The sequence below is a fragment of the Cricetulus griseus genome, assembly GCF_003668045.3.
Source record: "Cricetulus griseus strain 17A/GY chromosome 1 unlocalized genomic scaffold, alternate assembly CriGri-PICRH-1.0 chr1_1, whole genome shotgun sequence".
Lineage (NCBI taxonomy): Eukaryota > Metazoa > Chordata > Mammalia > Rodentia > Cricetidae > Cricetulus > Cricetulus griseus.
Window position 1 is genome coordinate 41,774,742 of NW_023276807.1, and position 19,469 is coordinate 41,794,210.

The following is a 19,469-nucleotide window of genomic DNA, read 5'->3' on the forward strand; positions in this document are numbered from 1 at the left end:
TTTAATGAGTTTTCTGAAGAACCTTTTAACATCAATTCAAAGTCATTTTCATTGAGGTAAAAGATCCCTGTTGAAGTTATGCTCAAAATAGAAGAAAATGAGATTATCAACCAAAGATGGTTTTAACAATACTTTCTTTCTAGCTTAGGGTAAAAGACTTTGAGAAGTCATGGGTTCTGTGCTTTTATTCACATGGAGTGCAGTTTGCTAGGTAAAATGAGACTAGTATAGGGAATTACTTGGTGAGTAATTATCAGTGGAGTTTGTGATTTGATCCCAGTCTCCTGTAAAGCTAAGGAGACTGATGAGTTGGCTCCATTCACTTCCTATTGCCTCTTAATGGTTAAATCTAAAGAAGAAAAAGAACAGTAAGCAAATAGAGACGACAAGTTCTTTCTCTTCACTGTTCCTGTTGTCACATATGTTTAGAAATTTAGACTTTTTGGTCACAAAATTGAATTTTTAAAAAGACCATTAAAAAAGACAGTTGGGTAGTGGGTGTAACATAGGAATGAAATTGAAGGTAATATGGTAATTCTATATTAAATTTGGGATAAATTTATTGTTTGTTGTTTTCTTTATTTTTGGCTCTTTGTTCTTTTGGGGTTCAGCTACCCAGCTCCCAAATAAACACACACACACAGAAGTTTATTATTACTTATAAATGCTCGAGCTAAGAACAATTCTCAACTTTATATGGAAAAACAAAAGACCCAGGATAGCCAAAGCAACCCTGTACAATAAAGGAACTTCTGGAGGCATCACCATCCCTGACTTTAAGCTTTATTACAGAGCTATAGTCCTGAAAACAGTTTGGTATTGGCACAGAAATACACAGGTAGACCAATGGAATCGAATTGAAAACTCTGATATTAACCCACAAACCTGATTTTTTACAAAGAAGCTAAAATTATACAATGGGAAAAAAGAAAGCTTCTTCAACAAATGGTGCGGTTATAATTGGATGCTGGCATGTAGAAGACTGCCATATCTATCTACAGATAGATCCATATCTATCACCATGCACAAAACTTATGTCCAAATGGATCAAAAACCTCAACATAAATCCACCCACACTGAACCTCTTAGAAAAGAAGGTAGGTGGTACCCTGGAACAAATTGTACAGGAGACCACTTCCTGAACATTACACCAGTAGCACAGACCCTGAGATTGAAAATTAATAAATGGGACCACCTAAAACTGAGAAGCTTCTGTAAGGCAAAGGACACAGTCAGCAAGACAAAACGGCAGCCCACACACTGGGAAAAGATATTCACCAACCCCGCATCTGACAGAGGGCTGATCTCCAAAATATACAAAGAACTCAAGAAGCTAGCCACCAAAACACCAAACAATGCAATTAAAAAGTGGAGTGCAGAACTAAATAGAGAATTCTCAATAGAGGAATCTAAAATGGCTGAAAGGCACATAAGAAAGTGCTCAACATCCTTAGCCATCACACAAATGCAAGTCAAAACAACTCTAAGATACCATCTTACTCCTGTTAGAATGGCTAAAATCAAAAACAACAATGACAATTTATGCTGGAGAGGATGTGGAGAAAGAGGAACACTCCTCCACTGCTGGTGGGAGTGCCAACTGGTACAGCTACTTTGGAAATCAGTATGGTGGTTCCTCAGGAAAATGGGAATCAATCTACCATGAGATCCAGCAGTTCCACTCTTAGGCATATACCCAAAAGAAGCACATTCATACAACAAGGACATCTGCTCAACCATGTTCATAGTAGCATTATTTGTAATAGCCAGAAACTGGAAGAAATTTAGATTCCCCTCAATGAGGAATGGATGGAGAAAATGTGGTACATTTAAATAATGGAGTATTACTCAGAGGGAAAACACAATGGAATTTTGAAATTTGCAGGCAAATGGATGGAACTAGAAGAAACCATGCTGAATGAGGTAACTCAGTTGCAAAAAGAGAAACATGGTATGTACTCACTCATATTTGGATTTTAGACATAGAGCAAAGAAGTAGCAGCCTACAACCCACACTGCCAGAGAAGCTGGGAAACAAGGAGGACCCTAAGAGAGACATACATGGTCCCCAGGAGAATGGGAAAGGGACAAGATCTCTTAAGCTAATGGGAATCATGGCGGGGAGGGCAGAGGGAGATAGAAGAAAGAAGGGAAGAAGGGGAGGACTGGAGGGAGCAGGAAGATCTAGTCAGGGGAGGAATGGAGGAGAGCAAGAAAAGGGATGTCATCATAGAGGGAAACATTATAGGTTTAAAGAGAATTCTGGCACTACAGAAATGTCCAGAGACCTACAAAGTTGATCCCAAATAACAATCTAAGCAATATTCGAGAAGCTACCTTAAATGTCCTTCTCTGACAATGAGATTGATGACTGCCATATATTCCATCCTAGAGCCTTCATCCAGTAGCTGATGGAAGTATCCACAGCTAAACACTGAGCTCAACTCTGGAATCCAGTTGCAGAGAGGGAGGAGTGATGAGCAAAGGGGTCAAGACCAGGCTGGAGAAACACACAGAAACAGCTGACCTGAGCAAGAGGTTGCTCATGGATCCCAGACTGATAACTGGGAAACCAGAGTAGGACTGTTCCAGATCCCCTGGATGAGGATGTCACTTTGGAGGTCTGGTTAATCTATGGGGTCTCTGGCAGTGGATCAGTATTTACCCCTAGTACACAAATGAACTTTGTGAGCCCTCTTCTTGTAGAGGGATATTCTGGCAGTCTAGACACACTGGGGAGTTTCTAGGCCCTGCTCCAAATGATATGACAGACTTATCGATCCCCCATGGAAGGCCTCACTCTCCCTGGGGAGCAGAAAGGGGTTGGGGTAGGGGGTCAGTGGGGGGTAGGGGAGGAGGGGAGGGAGAGGGAACTGAGATTGATATGTAAAAGAAGCTTGTTTCTAATTTAAATAAAAAAAGAAAAGAAAAAAATGCCTGGTCTTAGCTTGGCTTGTTTCTTGCTAGCTTTTCTTAACTTAAATTTTCCTGTCTACCTTTTGCCTCCAGGCTTTTATCTTCTTCCTTCCTTCCTTCCTTCCTTCCTTCCTTCCTTCCTTCCTTCCTTCCTTTCTTTCTTTCTCTTTTGCTGGTTGTTTAGCTGGGTAGTTGACCCCTGACATCCTCCTCTCCTCATTTTCTGGGTCCTTGATGTCTCTTGCTTTTTGATCCCTCTTTTTCTCCTTCTATTTATTCTCTCTGCCTGCTAGCCCCGCCTATCCTTTTTACTGCATTGATATTGGCCATTCAGCTCTTTATTAGACCAATTGGGTGTTTTAGACAGGCACTGTAGCACAACTTAACAGAGTTAAACAAATGCAACATAAAGGAATGCAACACATCTTTGCATCATTAAACAAATGTTCCACAGAATAAACAAATGTAACACATCTTTAAATAATACACTATAACATAAAATCAAGTATGTTCTATGATGGCTGTACCATTTTCATAAACAGCATATAACTTTCCATTTTTTTTCAACAGTTTCTCCTGTATTTGTTATTTCAGATCAAGGTATTTTGTTTGATTTTTTTTTTTTTTGAGACAAATCTTGGTCTGGAATTCTCAGAATTCTCTCTTCATTTCTCAGCTTCACCAAGCTTAACTCTTATTTGTTGTTATGGCTATACTGTAGGCATGATATGGTATTTCACTGTGCTTTTTAAATTTGTATTTCCTCATTAACCAATGATTTGTAATGTATATATATATATATATATATATATATATATATATTTGCTTGTTGAGCATTTGTGTGTTTTAACTGGACAAAAAAAGTTCACCCTAGTTCTTTTTCTTAAGTTGGGTTGTCTTTTTGTTGTGGAGTTGCAACTTTTCTTTAAAAAATCATATCTGTAGTGAATAGTAGACCTCATAAAATATATACTTGCAGGTGCTTCCTCTTATTCTATACATTGTCGTTTTGCTTTCTTCTCCCCATCTTGTCGCTTATATCTGTGATAATATTCTTTAAAGTCTATGATCAAATCTAAGGTCATCAATATTTATTCCTACATTTTTTCAAAGTGATTTAGATTTTTGACTTTTATGTTTAGGTCTTTGATCCACAATGTCTTAGTTTTACATGTGTCATGAAGTAAAGTCTTAATGTCATTGTTTTATAGATGTATGTTCTTAGCAGCATTTTTTTGAAGAGTTATTCCTTTTTATTGAAGGGTCTCAATGACCTTGTCAGAACCATTTCACTGCATATGCAAGGGTTTATTTATAGGCTCTTTATTTTATTCTGTTGTTCTATGTTCATATCTTAATGCCTGGACTATACTGGGCTGAGTATTCCAAATCTGTGTACTTTGCAATCAGCATGCATGAGTCCAATCATGTTGCCTTGTTTTTGTAATATTACTTTGATTATTCTGGATCCCTAGAAATTTCATGATCAGCTTTCCTATTTTTTGCCAAAATGCCATTAGTTTAACAGAGATTGTTTTGAATGTATATATCTCTTTGAAATTGTTGCCATCTTGATGTCTTCCATTCCATGAACACATATTACATCTCCATTTCTTTCTGCCTTTCATTTTTTTCTAATTTTGAACCATAATATAACCCTGCTTGCTTAAATTTATCCCTCATTATTTTATCACTGTTCTTCATGCTCTTGCAAATGGTATTGCATACTTGATTTTGGTTGGGTTCATTTAATTGGTAGTTTGTGGAAATGGATTGGGTTTCTCTTTGATCTTAAATTCTACAACCTGGCTAAATTTGCTATTAGAGATCACAGCTTTTTGTTTGGGATTCTTCAATGTTTTTGATATATACACATTCCTGTCATGTGCAAACATTGATGGTTTGCATTCTTACTTTTTGATTTGCATGCCTGCCAGTTCCTTTTCCCATCTGATTCCCCGGTCAGAGCTTACAATGTAATTGATGCTCAACATGGGGGCTGAAAGTAGCATCCCAGTTCTGCTGGTCTTGTGAACAGAGCTTTTAGTCCTTTGCCATTGGCTGTAGGGTTTCATACATGTTCTTTGTCATGTTGAGAAACTTTTCTGCTGTTTCTTAGTTCATTTTGTCTTTTCAATCATGAGAAAGCCTTGCTTTTATTCAAATGCTGGTTTTGTTCCACTGGAGACAAACCTGTGCTCCCATTTGTTGCAATAATGGGATGTAGTATATCAATCAATTGTTACACATCAATCCACCTTTGTGTTCTTGGGATAATTCTCACTTGGGCATGATGAATAATTATACTAATATATTAGTGATTTCACATATTATTTTGTTGTGGATTCTTGGCATCTTCAGATGGGAACATTCCTCTGTAGTTTTCTTTCTTGTGTGTGAGGCATTTGTTCAGCTTTTAGTTCTGACATCAGCCAAATTCTGACTATATACAATGATTTTGGATTTTGGAGGTAGCCTTTCCTTTCTCTCTCTCTGTGTGTGTGTGTGTGTGTGTGTGTGTGTGTGTGTAAGAGTTTGATAAAGTGTTTATTCTTCTATAAATTTTTCAGAGTTTTACCAGTGAAGCTGTCCTTGGAATTTTATATTTAAATATTATGAAGTACTGGAAGGAAACGTAAATTAATAAAATTCAGATGCAGTTCTCATGAATCCAGTAATAATGGAAATGTGTAAGTGCAAAACAAATCCTACCAAGTGGCTAGTGATATTTTCAAAGTTGCTTATTCAGAAATATGAGGGAGGGGAAAAGGGATATTTTCTTTTATTGTTTCAAGAGGCAGGAAAAAACTTATATCAAGCATATTGTATACATGTAAAATGTATAGAAGAATTGAGGAAATTATCCAAATAAATAGAAACATAATTGAGATATTGATTGGTGTTCTATGTTCTTACTAATGCTTTAATTATTCATTTTTCTTTCATTTATACAATCTCAGTTAATCTTAACTGTATTATTTAATAAGGAAGAAAAGATTGTTTTCAAATAATACTACAGTTTTATTTTTATCAGACACAACTTTTTCCATTTCATTGCTAGGATATGATAAACTTAAAAATTATGTTTTGTTAAGATTTTATCTAAAACATTCAGGCGTGTGTGCACGCGCGCGCGCGCACATACACACACACACACACACACACACACACACACACACACACACGGGAGGGTACTGGTAGTTCAGACGTATGTCAAACTAGACTTAAAAATAGAAAACCATGCTTCACGCCTGACAATATAAATCTCCTATATACAAATATTACCATCAGCATTATGAATATATTAGTTCCAGAAGGTGTAGATCAGGAAGTGTGTTCAGAAAGACAGATTAAAAGTAATGTCTAATAACCCGTTGAGTGATGGTGATGAAGAGCTTCAAGAATCCTGAATTGAATATTCATTCATTTTTAGAAGAAATGATGCTAGTGTTTAGATGGATAGTGACAGCATTTAAAGAGACAGGTCATCACAGACAAATCTTCACAGGCAGAAAGTGGTAATTTAATTAACTCATGAGACAAGTACACCTCACAAAAAGTGAGCGTACTTTTATTTTGCACTTTTCTTTTTTTGCCTACTTGAAAATTTCATACTACAAGCATCCTGAATTTGCATGGTATTTGGGTTATTGGCAGACCTTTCAGAAGATGTTTATAGATAACTTCTGTGTGAATCATACTAGCTTTTTCCAGATAAAGCATTTGTATCAAAAGGCTTGACTCACTATGATCTTCTATATGGCTGTCTATTATTAAAACAATTCTAAAGGTCTTTTTTTTCTTGATTACCTTGGGCTTTAAGCAGCTTTTACACACACACACACACACACACACACACACACACACACACACGTGTGTGTGTGTGTGTGTGTGTGTGTGTGTGTGTGTGTGTGTATGTATATCCATTCATCCATCCTTATAGGCAGAATTTATGGCACATGTACAAGTGTTCCATAAGTATTAACTGAATAAAATAAACCTACAGTAAAGAAACAGATTGGGCTGGGAATTAGGTCTCTTTCTATGTCCAAAAGTTAAAATCATTCTAGAAATGATAGCACAGAGAGCTACAACTGTCATGTACATACATTTCCGTTTTCTTTAACTAAAGTATGGCTAGTCTACATATCTACTAATTGCCTTCCAGTTTCTAAATGATATGACATAAGTTCAAGATCACACTTGCATGTATTTTTCCCATAACTCTGTTCTCAGTCTCTTATATCATTCCTTATAAAAGATAATCATTGAGTGGACTATTAACATTTGTGGAGTGTGTGTGTGTGTGTGTGTGTGTGTGTGTGTGTGTGAGAGAGAGAGAGAGAGAGAGAGAGAGAGAGAGAGAGAGAGAGAGAGAGAGAGAGAGAGAGAATGTGTATGTGGGATTGTGATATTCTTGCCTGGATAATTTAAATGTCACAGGAGTCAGTCAGTACCAGCAAATGCAGGCCTCAATCTCGGACATTTTCTCCTGATAAGATATGGTCTCTATAATGAAGGATGTCATAATCTAATGCATAAAAAGAAATGTCCACAAAATAATGGAACTAATATTAGATTTTTTGGCTAAATTGGACAGTGTTTTATAATTCTCACACCGAGTAAAGATTTACTTGACAGGAACAAGATATATAGCTCTGGGCCCAGCAACATTAGGACAAGGTGTATGGAGGACAACTACAGCTCCGTGCAGAGCCACCTAGCTCTGTATGGTCAGGCCATCATGATGAGAAAATATATGATGGGGAATTGGGTGCAAGAGAGAGGTAGAGGGTTCATGCTCTGGGGAGAGAGGCTGATCTGAAGAAGAGGACCGGGCTGACGTGGGTGGCCTGCTTATCTCCTGGAGCCATGGTGAAGTCCTTACATAGGCTGCTGCCAAGGGCCATGTCTGGGTCTGTGGCCCTGATTCAGCTCTGGTGGTCTGTGTTGATGTCTCTGGCTCCTGTTTCCACCAAGGCCTAGTGGACACCCAGAGTCTGGGCCATCACCTATGACCATGTCAGTATCCAAAGAATATACCCCACAGGGTCTATGCCAATCTAAGAGGCCTGCCCTGCCTTGTGGGACCTCGGTGCCATCGTGGCCTGGATGTCTGCCAAAGGCCATGTCTTGGTCTATGGTTCTTCTGCATCTGACTCAGTGTTGATGTGCATGGCTCCTGTTGCCACTGAGGGCTGTGCAAAGTCTTGGCTGACACCTGAGGTTCTCTTGGTGTTTGAGGGTCAAGCTACCACTGCAGCCATACAGATCTGTGTGGCCTGGACTGTCACCCAGGGTCATGGTGATATCTGGACTTGAACTGTGGCTGAGGGTCATGTCTGGGTCCCTAGCTCTACTGCAGCCAGCATCTATGTTGATGTCCATGGCTGTTGTTGCTATTGAGGGCCATGCAGATGCCCAGGATCAATGCTTTATTGGTATTGGAGGGCCCTGATACCACCAGGTCCATGGCTATCTGAGTGAACTGCAATGCCAAGTAGGGTCCTGGTGACATCCAGGCTCAGACTGCTGCCAAAGAATATATCTGGGTCCATGATTCATCCTCAGCCAGGGTCTGTGTTGATATCCATGTCCTGTGTTGCCACCAAGGGCCACAGAGATGTCAAGGATATGGGATACCACCTAGGGCTATATTAGTGTCAAAAAAGTCATGCCACTGCTGGGGCCATGCAGCAGATCTTGGCAATGGTGGGCAAGGGCCATGTCTGGGTCCATGGTCCTGCTGGACCTGCTGTCTGGGTTGATGTCCGTGGCTCCTATTGCCACCTAAGGCAATGAGGATAGGGTTGCCTCTCACTCTCACCACCTACTGCAGGTGGCAAAGATAGTCATCAGAGTGGGAGCTCTGACTGATCCTGCACCTTGCTTGGGTAGCACACAAGAGCTGGCCCTATTGACAAGGATGCAGGTGATCCAGCCCTGCAAACATGAGTAGGAGATCTGGCCCCACCATTTATCTGCCATATGCTGGAGTGGATGAGGGAGAGATGACCTGCCCTTCCCACACCCCTCACTGCCTGTGGTGTGTGGGATAGCTAGCCCCGTGGGCAAGAGAGCAGAAGAGATGACCCCCCGCCCCATACCATGTGGTAGCATGAGTAAGGGAAAGATGCCCTCCCCCTCCCCCTTGTCACCTGTGGCAGGTAGGAGAGCCGGCCTCAGCAGCACCAGAGAAAATGAGCTGGCCATGCCGCTCACCAAACGCAGGAGAGCAGGCCCTGCCTCTCTTCTGGGCAAAACAGTAGAGCTGGCCTTGGTGGTGTGTGTGTGTGGATGAGCTGGGCTGGCGGTAGAAGAGCAGAACTGGCTCAGCTCATTGTCACCTGCTACAATGCATGAGGGCTGGAGAGCTCACCCTGATGGTGATGATGAGGGGAAGCTGGCAAGCTGACCAACCCAGGTACCACACAGGCCCAGAACCAGGGCTGTGACATAGCCCACCCCAACATCCACCTCATCTGTAAACTGCTGGAGCATGTGAAGGGGCTGGACCTGCAAAATACAAAGCTGCAAGATGTCCAGGACACAGGGCAACAACAGGATACCCAGGAGGAGTCCCAGTGAGGGCCCAGTGTCTGGAGTGTAGCAGAAGCCAGAGGTCTCGAACCAGACCAGTGGCATTCAATGAACAAGTAAACATGTATGGACTAAAGTGTATGCATCACACTTCAGCTTCCACGCCAAGATGTTTTTTTTTTGTATTGCTTTTCTTTGAAATTTTGGTTTCTTTTCTTTTGTGGGGAAGGCTGCCAGGGCAGAGTGCAGGTATGAAGGAACAGGGAGATGAATGGAATTGACATGAATGATGTGAAATCTACAAAAATCAACACAAAGTTTAAAGAGGAGGGAAGAGATGTATGTGAAAAGGGGCATTTTAAAGAGAATATTTACTGTTCTCTGAATCCATTCCAAGGCTTCCCGTCTCTTTTTTGAGCTTCCTCCAGGTAACATGTGGATCAGCCTCTAGAACACTGGTTCTCAGCCTTTCTAATGTTGTGACTCTGTAATACAGTTCCTCATGCTGTGGGGACCTCCAGCCACAAGATTATTTTCATTGCTACTTCATCACTGTAATTTTGCTACTATTATGAATCATAATGTAAAGATCTGCGTTTTCTGATGGTCTTAGGTGACCCCATAAAAGAGTCATTTGACTCTCAAAGGGGTCGTGATCTGTCAGTTAAGAACCACTGCTTTAGGCTAGTCCTTTGAAGCCTGATCATGTTTTAGACATAGTGAATTATATCCATTTTTTTCTTATACCTATCTCTACTATATACTTAAATGTTTTCTGATGCACTTAACTTTCTCTTGCAATTGGCTCATCATTTTTATTTAATTGGATATATTTGGGAAAAATTCAAGCCCTTACACATAGATGGTGTGGTAGTTTGAATGGATATGGCCCCCAAATCTCACATATTTGTAAACTTAAGTAATCAGAAAGTGCTACTTCAGAAGGATCAGGAGGTGTGGCCTTGTTGGAGGAAGTGTGTCACTGGGGATGGGCTTTGAGGTTTCAAAAGCCCAACTCAAGCCCAGTATCTCTCTCTTCCTGCTTCCTGTGGATCTGGATGTAAAACTCTCAGCTACTTCTCCAGCACCAGTCTGCTTCTATGCCACATGTTTTCTGCCGTGATGATAATGTAATAAATGTCTAAACTATAAGCAAGCTTTCTTTCTTTTACAAGAGTTGCCATGATCATGGTATCTCTTCACAGCAATTGAACTGTGACTAAGACAGATGGCAATTACAAAACATGTTCAGGAAGAATAAAGAAACCATAGTAAATTCTTTGTGTAAAGATTCTTTTCCTTAAAATTCTTCTCCTGAGGATTCTTCTAATTTTTGTAAGCCAAAGCATAACTCATGTTAGTGAATTTATTGAAAAGGTCCTCATCCCAAATGAGATGGATTTTCCAAGAACTCAGAAAGCAATGAGAAGAACTGGGAAAGAATGAAAGGGGGGAAATTCTGGGGTGATCATCTTCTTATGTTCATGCCCTTTGAAAAGAATACAATGCTTGTCTTAGAAATTGAAAGAACACTACAAATATTGTCACAATTGCTTTGTCAAATGTTAAACTTGAAGAGATAGTAGCTTGTGAGCTAAATGAGACTTCATAAAATTTTGGACCTACTAAAATCTGATTTTTCACTATGAGTAATTATAGTGAACTCCCTAGTTGAAGCTGAGTCAAACATGAAGATGTAGTGTTAAATTCTTTTAGCCTTTCTCCTGTCATTCTTGATAAATTTTCCCAATGATAATAATCAATTAACTTTACTTTAAGACACAGGCAAAGGGCAGACATTAAATGTAAAGAAAATAAGAACTAAGTGTGATTTAACATAGTCAATGTATGGAAATAACACTGTAAAAATTTGGGTTTAAAACAAATTAATTTTGTTTAGGAGAGAAAATATAAAGATTGTTAGGTCCTAAATAAAATATTTCAAGAACAGCTACCAGCCCTCTGGGTAAGAAGCCTGGCTTAGAGATAGCTTTTATTATCATTAGCCCTAAGAGTCATCAATGTGTACCAAATGCTACAATTAGAGTCCAAGAGAATAATGCAAACAGTATCAGCATCAGTACAGAATATATTACAATGTTGTCTTACTTCTGGAGTGTGCCTTTCAATTCAAGCAGTATTTGAGTACTTTGCACAAATTATCATGACATGATAGAGGAGAACAAAAGATCTGTGAAACAAAATTCCTTTCTCCAAGGAGCTTTTGATCTGTGACAGCAGTAAGTTTTAACAAAGAAGGGAAACAAGCAAATTGAGACATAACCATCTTGTAAGTTTTTAAAAGAGACTAGAGCATAAAAGTAAAGCAGGTGACGTCATGGGAGAGGCAACAGTGTTCATCTGGGTGCAAAGGCAGAAAAGATTTGACTGGAAAATACTGAAGGCAAAGGATATTCAGTTGAGTATCATATGGCCATGTTGGGATGATAACCTAAGGAGAAAACATGAGAACAATTGGCAACTTGTAGGAAACCAACCATTGTTGGAATATAGAAGGAGAGTGCTAGTTAAATTGGACATAATAGATTGTGCTAAGTAGTATAATCAAATGAATATCTGACATTAGGACTGAAGATTGAACATTCACATAATTAAATATAAACCTAATGTCCAGGACAAGAGTGTCGTCTTCTGCACTAAAAAGGCTGCAACATCCTTCAGTTATTGTCACTGATAGAGCCCTTTGGTGAGCAGGTAATTATAGCCACAGACAGCCAATGCACAATACCCAATTTTGTTTTCACTATCATCCTGTGAAATATTTTTCACAGATCAAGAAAGACTAGTCCCTTAAGGACTGTGAACTAAGGAGTAATAATTTATACCAGTCTTGTCTAAGTTATTACCTAGGTACCTTTGAGAAAGAGTGGGCTCATAAATGTTTTATAGTTACACTTGACATCATAGAATTGCTCCTAAGTAGTTCCTACAATATATAATGTTTGGTAACAAGATATTAATGACATCAAAAACAAAAGCAACAAAAGAAACAAGTGCCATTAAGTAATCATAGTTAATAATGAACCAGGAGTGTTTTCTATGGAAAGTGGCATATTAAGAATTACAGTCACACTTTGCATGGTCATCAGCCATTTTTCAAGATGCCACATTTCAAACTGGGCTATTAGTCCCATTTCTTGTGCATTGCAGTCCCATTTCACAATGTGAAATTGCTATGAGGCAAACATTTATCAAATATTACCCATAATATTATTTGTTCAGCAACACCTTTTTAAAAGTACATAGGAGTTTTGATACAGGACCAGTATGAAAACAAAGCTCATTTCTCAGTGTGATGCTTCAAGTGGATGAGTTAAACTACTCACAAAAGTTCTATGATAACATTTCTTTCCCCATTCTTTTTCTTTATCTCCAAACTTTTTAATGAATAAGCCTATGCTTTCTAATCTGTGGCTTCAAAACCCGAATATTTATTGAATTGTTATATGTCATTGTCAGCTCTTTTAGCCTAATATGAAAAAAATGACCTTTGTTTGGTCTGAACTCAGAAATTATTTTGTTTCAGCAACTATTTCAACCCAAGTTAGGAAACGAGTATGCAAAAATGTAAAATAAAAATTACAATATTTTTGCCTTTTTAGGAAGAGTGTGTTAATTAGAATACTCAATTATAACTGAAGCAGTAATGTGTGTGTGTGTGTGTGTGTGTGTGTGTGTGTATTTGTATAAAATACAATTAACTTAGTATACCTATATGCAAGTAATTCTCATGAGGAGAAATCTATTCTTGGAAAATACTTCCTTTTGTTCTTAAAAGATATTCTACCATATTTTATATGCTCAAATTCTTGTCTAGAATGTATATTTTCAAGCTCTGGCTGTGCAGTGCCAAAGTGCTTTGCCTTCTTTCTGCTAAAGACTTGTCCTGTACATTGTTTCCTGGAGAGAATCTGTTTGTATCTATAATCTTGGTATAGGCAACCATATGTATTTTGTTATTTCTTTTGCTCGGAAGGCTTATGGATGTCTATCTGGGCCATGCTTCCAGAAACTGTATATTGGAAATTGGAAGTCAAGGTGGGGGATGCACAGTGGGGCTGCTTGGAAGTCATCTCAGATACCTAGAGGAGAGGAATGGCTGCCTTGGGTTAGTGCAGTTCTTGTGGATTACCCATGGTTACCTTTATCTATTCTCATGGAAACTCTAGCCTTATTAATAAGAGTCTCATCTTAGTCCTTCTCTCCCCCAAAGCAAAGAAGCTTCATGTTATCTTCCCAAATTCCTGTTTGAAATTCCAATCCCTAGTGTGATGGGATTAAGGGATACATCTTTTGAGCAGTAATTAGGTCATAAAGGTTAAGTCCATGAATGGGGTTAGGAAATTGTATGTTACATGGGTCAGGGAGCAATAGTGTTTATATTGTCCTAATATAGAAATTTCTAGATACTGATAATGGTCTAACCAATCACCTAATACGACTTTATATTGGAACAAGGAAGTAAGAGGCAAGGATGGAAGGCAGGTGATAGACATGTTGATGCGTAATTCCATTAGGAAAATGAGTAGTTAATAACTAACACTAAGAAAATAACATCAATAAGTAATCATAAAATTGTTAAAATCATAATGTGTATAAGAGGATGTGCCTGTGTTTGAGTAAGGCATTTTAAGGTACTGGACAAGGCCTGGATTTAGATATCTGTGGGGAGCTCATGTCCCTTGGATAACAAAGGGTGATGGTGGTGTCTTTACAGTGTCTTTTCTGCAAGAACATGAACAGTTGATGGCTGTCTGGGCATTGTTCTTTGAAGATTCTCATCATCATTAGTCTTAGAACTATTTTCTCTTTTGAGATTCCATGGTGCATTCTATGTGTATTCCCTGCCTGGAGAATACAAAGCTTTCATACATAAACTGTTATTTAATGATGTTTTTGCTATTTTATTATCAAACAGCAATACCTATTGGTAAAAATAAAATTTAGAAACATAATGAATATAAAAAATAAACATGTGTAGAGTTTTTATGTCTCCATTTCAATGAAACAACTAATTATTATTACTTTGTCTTCTTTTTATCATCTGCCAGTAGAGCTCACATAAGAGTAGTCATTACATGTTTAAGTAAAACATTAATATAAAGATCATGACTGCATACAAAACACATACTGCAGTCATCATTCACTTCTCTGAGTTTGATCTCACCACACTGGATATTACATTATTCTTAAGTTAGTGTATCTATCAGACCCATTAGTTGGTAAACTTGACTCTCTGACTCGAGGTAGAACAGATATTTACAAGGAAGTCTACTTTGCACAATAAATGAGAAAATACCATCTGTGATGTAGACAAATGTTGTTCTTGTGAATGTATACCCTGGTGAACAAAGAAAACTTCTGTCTCCCAGTGGAGACTATCAGTAAAGGAAGGTGTTTGCTAGGTTTTGATGAACAGATCCATTTTTTGTGCATATGTTACACCATCAAATTTGATGCTGTTATAAGAAACAAAACAAGTGAGTACCACTTAATACCAATATCTTTTTGCTTCTCCGGGCATCTCTTTGTATTAGAGAACCACAGACTTCCTTTCTTACAACCTTGGGCTTGTTATCCTGGTAAAAGCTGAAAGGTCCAGGCTGTAAATATTTGCAACTGGGAGAAGGAAAAAGACAAAAATGTCAGCTTTGTTTCTGTCATAAGACAACCTGTTCAGTGTGGAATCTGAGTTCACTTTGGCAAAGATTTATCTTTTTCTAATTGAATGGTGCTTTTGAAGAACACTGAGTTGATATTCCCATCGATTTAGAAGAAAATAAAAGGGGGCTTTCATTATTTTAATAATGTTATATTAAACTGACTTGCTTAGTTGCTTTCAGGTCCAATGCATCCTATTATCAGTAGAACATATGTGACTAAAATAACACAGTTGTATCATGAGAATATTTTTTCTCCTCTCTCCAAGAATATTTTTAAATTTAAAAATTGTAAATGTTAATTATACAAGTGAAAAATGTTCACTTAATTTTTCAATGTATCTTTTAAAGTGGAGATTATAGTTTTGAAATTATAGTTTAAAGAGTTCCCAAAAATAATTTAAAAAAGTGTTCCAGTAGAATGAAATTAGTCCATTTTATTGGCCTTCTACCTATTAAAAAGTTTCTTTAAGCATCTAACTCATTTCAGCAAAGAGAAAAAGAAAGAAAACAAAAAGGAAACTGCCTTAGAAAAATCCTGTTTCACCTTTTAGGAGCTTTTTAATTTCAGTGTTAAGAAAACTTACCTCTTCGTGTAGTTTACAGATGTACTTGATACTCCCATCTTGAAAAGGATCAAATTATGATCATGGTTTCGTTTGCCTAAAATTAGAATTTTGACTATTCCAAATGTAAAGACATTTTTTTCTGTATGTCTGACTCAGGCTTTGGACTTAAAATGTGTGAGTTACTGACCAGATGCTGTAGGACTTGAAAATATATGAGTTGTACACCAGATGTTGAAGGTAGACTCTGCAACAGTGCACTGGGGTATCCTGCAATGCTGTGAATGACCCAAGCTGGGCCATCCCACTTTCTATAGGCATGCCTCTCCTAGCAGATGTTTCAAATTGATTCTGGTGGTTTTCCTGCTGAGCTTTGGTGTAGCTTTACAACCTTGCTCAACACAGGCCTGCCGGCAACAAGGGCACTTGGCAGACATCATTAAGTGAGCTGAAACTGCATCTCTTCCTAGATGGAGACACCGAAAAACAGGAATTCACCATTAATTCTAGCAGCCTTACTTACCATTCAAATATGGATTTTTAAATACTTTTTCGTATGAACAAAATAGAAAAGACAATATTTTGATTGTTTCATTTACTTAGAATTTATCTTGATATGGATATAATTCATGGAAAACTCTATAACAGTGATTCTCAACCTATGGGTTGAGATTCCTTTTGGGGGGCTGCATGTCCTTTTCACAGGGGTCTCCGAAGACCATTGGAAAACAAAAATATTTATATTGTGATTCAAAGAGTGGGAAAATTACAGTTATGAACTAGCAATGAAAATAATTTTATAGTTGGGGTTCACCACCCCATGTGGAGCTTTATTAAAGAATTATAAGAACATCGAGAACCACTACTCTAGAATATTAGCCCTTCCAAAGACAGCTAGAAAAATAGCTGCAAAATTGAAACATATTTAAACATGAAACAATCTTCTAAATTATTATGCCAGCCTTCTTATTTTGCATGATGGATGATTTCAGAGAAAAATGAGCAGGGGAAAGCTGCCTGTCGATGACAACACTATTCATGCCACACATCCTGAAACTGCCTTTGGAGAAATATTTAGAATATTTAGAATATTTAGAATATTTAGAATATTTAGAATATACACTCAGTATGGGTTGATATGTCTGAAGATTTTTGTCAAAATCAATTTTAGATTTTATCTCAAAGAAAGATTTGACTTTTTCAGTGCAGCAAAGTGCTGTTTTATAGAAATACTTTAGAAATAATTTTTAAGATTATAGGCACTTTAGAAAATGAGAGATAACTATAGACAATAATCAAGCTAAAGATGCTGATTGAATTGACAAAAGTAACTTCACTAGTTGCTGCAAGATGCAAGGGTCTGTGAAAGACTACTGGAGAATACAAAAACACACTTATTAGAGGTAGATATAAATGCAGGTAACTAATGATGTTGCAAATTATCTTATGGTGCATGTAAATGAGGTGGCACAGAACTATGAAAGTGAAAGTAATTCTAATTAAGACATTTTTCAAGATTCAACAAAAGCTCAAAGAGATGTGAAGAATCCAATATATTAACTATGCCTGTGAATTCAATGCATTGACTATGCCCGTGGAATGTTCAAACTAAGTTCATAAGCACATCAATGACTCCTATGTTAGAACTCAGAATCTCCAGAAAACCTTGTCAATTACAAGCTAATGACTAAGAATAGTGTGCACAATGAGGACAGTGATGATGGTGATTTTCATTATTATTTTGGGGGCAGATGTTGGAGGCAGGTTCTTATTCTGTAGATCTAGTCTAACCTAGAACTCATTTTGTAGTTCCAGATGGCCTCAAACTTTTGACTCTCCTTTCTCAGACAACCAGACGTGAGGTACTGTGCATGGCCAATGGATTTCACATTTTGTCTGAAAGAGCAGAGCATGGAAGTATATAACCCTAAAGCCAGGTTCTCTTCATTGTAGCTGACTCAGTCTTTGGATAAGGTCTGTGAATATCTATACCCCACTTATTTTCCTTATCAGTTATCTACCTTCATAGAACAATGGTTTTAAATAGTATGAATGGATGGATGGATGGATGGATGGATGGATGAATAAATGAATGAATGAACTCTAGAAGAGGATTAACATATGATCAGACAGATATCAGCCTGGAAAGTTGAAGTTCAAAATCCATTAATGGCTGATGTGTTCAGGGAGGAGTAAATCTTGGTCCTAACTTGCAGTTCTGTTGTCCATAGGACACCATCCTTTTCTTTCTCCAGGACAAACTTGACCTTCTCTACTTTATTCTGTGCTGTGGGATGAATGAGGAGGTTCCTTACCGACATGTCTCTTGTCTTTAGGCTTTGTGCAGGATCCATCCAATAGAGGGAACCACTAGTAATCTCAGGAAGAAAGTAAACAGGACTCGCATCTGCATGCAGTGTATGTTCTCCCCACCCCCCCTCTCTCCTCACTGTGGTGACTGCACCCTCCTATTACCCTGAGAGCAGCAGAAATGCAAATTGCATCTGTTATTCTTATCGCTAAAATGCTGCTCTGATCGCCCCAGTTCCTTAAAATCCCACCTTTGCTTTGTAAGTGGTCCCTGTACTTTATCATTTGCCCACTGTGCATCTTATAACATCTCCAATCAGAAAACACCTGCTATTTGGCCAAGGAGTGGATGTAATTGGTTATGCATCCTTGAACTTTGAGCCACTGCTGCAATGCTTTGCAACGTAATCAGCCCCTCTGTGGGCAAGGGGAAGAAAAACAAACACTTCTTGTGCAAGAGCATGATTTATTCAGGCTTTTATAAACTAAGTTAGGATTTCCTATAGAAATTATAGTCACATAAGGTTGGATGTACTGTTTACTAACAATTTTAAAATGCCTCAATTATATTCTATATTTCATGGCTCAGTTGAGTTCAGGAAAGGCCAACCTTTGTAGGAGAAAACAGCTTGAATTAAAGAGGCTGGTGGATCACTCTGAAGTAGGGGAAATTAATGTCTTACCTCAAATGTAAATATAATGATGCAATTATGAAATAGACATAGTCACGGTAATCCTATGGAAGTTTATCATGGAGCAGTATTCATTTATTCACTGGTCTATGAGAAATCAAAGAGTAAGGTCATAGTTGAAGATCTTTGACATATTTATAGAATTTTGAAGTCTTCTGACAACTTGGAAAATAACAGTATATACTAAGTTAGACTTGGTGTTCTAGTTTCATTTTTATGCTGTGATAAAGACCATGTGTAGTGGTTTGAATGAGAATGGCCCCCATAGGCTCATTTATTTGACTGCTTAGTCTCCAGTTGGTGGGACAATTTTGGGAAGGATTAGGAGGTGTGGCCTTGTTGGAGGAGGTATGTCACTTGGGGTGGGCTTTGAGGTTTCAGTGTCTCTCTTTCTCTGCCTCATGTTTCTGGATCAAATGTGAGCTCTCAGCTACTGCCCACTGCCATGCTTCCCACAAGGATGAAAGTAGACTAACCCTCTAAAACTGTAAGCAAGCCCTCAATTAAGTTTTGTTTTGTTTGTTTGCTTGCTTGTTTGTTTTATAAGTTGCCCTGGTCATGGTGTCTCTTCATAACAATAGAATAGTGAGTAAGAAACCATGACACAAAGCAACTCAAGGAGGAAACAACTCAGGCAGAGCAAGAACCTAGTAGCAGAAAGTTAACCAGAACCCATGGAGGAACGTAGTTTACTGGCTTGCTCTTTACAGCTTGCTCAACCCACTTTATTAGGCAACCCAAGACCATCTTCCCAGGGATATCAC